Raw genomic sequence first — 2,663 nt, 5'->3', positions numbered from 1 at the left:
CCGCAGGGGTCACGAGCCTTTTAGAAGTAACCACCATGGGCGCCCTGTCTGGATTACCCGGGTCTCGCGACACGCTCGTGGGGTCGGCACTATTATTTATTATACCCACTTTACAGATGAGGAAACGGAAGCTCAGTCAGGTTTGGGGAGAGAGAGGAAGTCGGACCAAAGGGCCTGGTGACCGACTGGAGGAAAGTCTGGGGGATGGAAGGGAGTCGAAAGCCACCAGTAGTTCTAGAAACAGAACAGGAAAGGTATAAAGAGGGTCAGGTCTGGGGAGGGAGATGGTTACAGACTTCTCATGTCTTGGGGAGAGAAACGTCCAGCTCATAGCTAGAAATGACAGTGAGGAACTCAGGTGCGGGGCTGGGAGCTGGAATTCTCATAAAAAAATGATTTTTGTAGCTACTCGGGAAGAAAATAAATGTGGTCTCCCAGCAGGCCAAAAATATTAGCATTTAAATACAGGCTTACACAGGTGGGTAAAAAAGGCAATTTCCTAAGAATTAAATCAGATTTTATCGTTTCTCTAAGTCACGGAAAAATTCGTTCTGCTCCAACGTGGTCCTTGGAGGGTGTGGCTTCCTCTGGCGGCTCCGAGTTCCCAGCGGGCGCCCTGTGGTAACTATGCGACCATGGTGCCTGAGAGCGGGAGAAATTCATCAGCACTGTTGGCTGGACGTCCTCAGGCTCATCTGGGTTGAGGGCAGGGCACCTCGTGTCGGGGGCTCCACGCCCTCTATACTTAACTGTGTGAGCAGGTCTACAGGGGTCCGATGGGGCTGGGGGAACCCCAGTTTTTGCCGCAGAACTACCGGTGGGCGGGGGTGGGGTGGGCATGAGGCTGCAGGTGCTTCTAGGGAAAAGATGGGAAGAGACCAAATTGGTCCTTGAAGCCGCCTCTGCTCCCTCTGGTGTCCCCCAAATGCTTCCCCATTGCTACCCGTGGACATGTCCTGTCCAGCTGCCTTCTCCTGACCCATCCACACACCATGCTCAGAACTGGACTCGGTCCTGAGGCACGATGGGGCCCCCTTGATTGTGTAATCACGGAGCAAGAAGAACCAGTTTAAACTGGATACCAAAGGTCACCAGTTTAAACTGGATACCAAAGGCTGCTCCAGGTTGACTAACAGAAAGCCCTGTAACAGGGGTCTCCACCTCCTGGGGCCGTGGACCAGTACCGGTCCATAGACTGTTAGGAACTGAGCTGCACAGCAGGAGGTGAGCGGCGGGCAAGGGAACGAAGCTTCATCCAGAGCCAGCATCACCACCTCAGCTCCACCTCAGATCATCAGGCATTAGATTCTCATAGGAGCACCGGTCCCTGGTGCCAGAACGGTTGGGGACCACTGCCTTATGAGACAAATTTTTGTCTCACGGCCACTTATGAGACAAATTTATGTCTCACGGCCACTTCCCCTTCTGCTTCCCAGAGTCACTGAAAGTAGGAGACAGCCCCACAAAGTGCAAAGGTGAGGGCTGAAACCCCATTTCCTAGATTCAATAGATTCTAGATGCTTCTTTTCTCTTATTTTCCCATCAAAATACACCTGTCCTGTGTCCCGGGTCCTGAGGGCCCCACACTTTGCAAAAGGCCCAAGTGGCTTCTCCCGTATTCTGTAGCTCAGCGAACCACACCATCAGCCTCCCAGATCACCCTGGTCACAACACTGGGAGTCATTCCTAACTCCGTCCTCGCCTCCTCCCCTGTGTTAGTTTCCTGTGGCTACTGTAACCAAGTACCTCAAACCAGGCGGCTTAAAGCTACAGAAATTGAGTCTCTCGCAGTTCTGGAGGCCGGAAGTCTGAGGTCGAGGTGTTGGCAGGGCTGGTTCTTTCTGGAGGCTCTGGGGAGACTCTGTCCCACGTCTGTCTCCTTGTCTCCCGTGGCGGTCGTCGGTCCTCTCTCGACATTCCTTGGCTTGCAGACACATCGCTGCGACCTCTGCCCTGATCTTCACGTGACCATCTTCCTGAGTCTGTGTCTCTGTTTTCTCATAAGGACAACGGTCCTTGTGAAAAGGCCACTCCGATCCAGCATGACCTCAGCTTCATTTAACTAATTACTTCTGCAAAGACCCCATCTCCAAATAAGGTCACGTTCTGAGCTTCCTGGGGACACAAACTTTTGGGGGGCCAACTCTCCAAGTTTCCCCCTGGCCAAGTGATGACCAGCTCCTGCCACTTCTACCTCCTTGGTATCTCTCTGATGGACTCACTTCTCACAGTAAATCTGCTGTCACGCCCTCATTTACATTCCACCAACGACTCCCTGCCGCCCTCGAAATAATGCCCAAACTGCTTGGCAGTGCTTTCAAGGCCCTTCGGGACCCAACGCTGTTCACCTCTCCCAGCTCATCTGCGCAGGATACAGGATGGTGTCGATTCGCATGTAAATGGGGACTTCTTTGTGTTTCTGTCTGCTTATCACTGGGTAGAAGCTGCTGAAGCAGAGAGACAGGGAAAGCCTGACCCACTGGACAGTGAATGAACTCCACTCTCCCTCGGCACCCAGCACGGTGCTGGCACGCAGACCTTTGATGATGGGACAAAAGGTCTCTGACCTGGAGTGATGCTCAGACAGAGGAAGGAAGACGAAGGGACACTGCTGACGGCCCTACCTCTAGCTCCAGCTTCGGTGTCCTGAGGACGAGCCTCAG

The sequence above is a fragment of the Pteropus vampyrus genome, unplaced genomic scaffold, assembly GCF_000151845.1.
Source record: "Pteropus vampyrus isolate Shadow unplaced genomic scaffold, Pvam_2.0 Scaffold179, whole genome shotgun sequence".
NCBI lineage: Eukaryota > Metazoa > Chordata > Mammalia > Chiroptera > Pteropodidae > Pteropus > Pteropus vampyrus.
The sequence above is the reverse complement of the archived record's forward strand: the minus strand, read 5'-3'. Positions refer to the sequence as shown.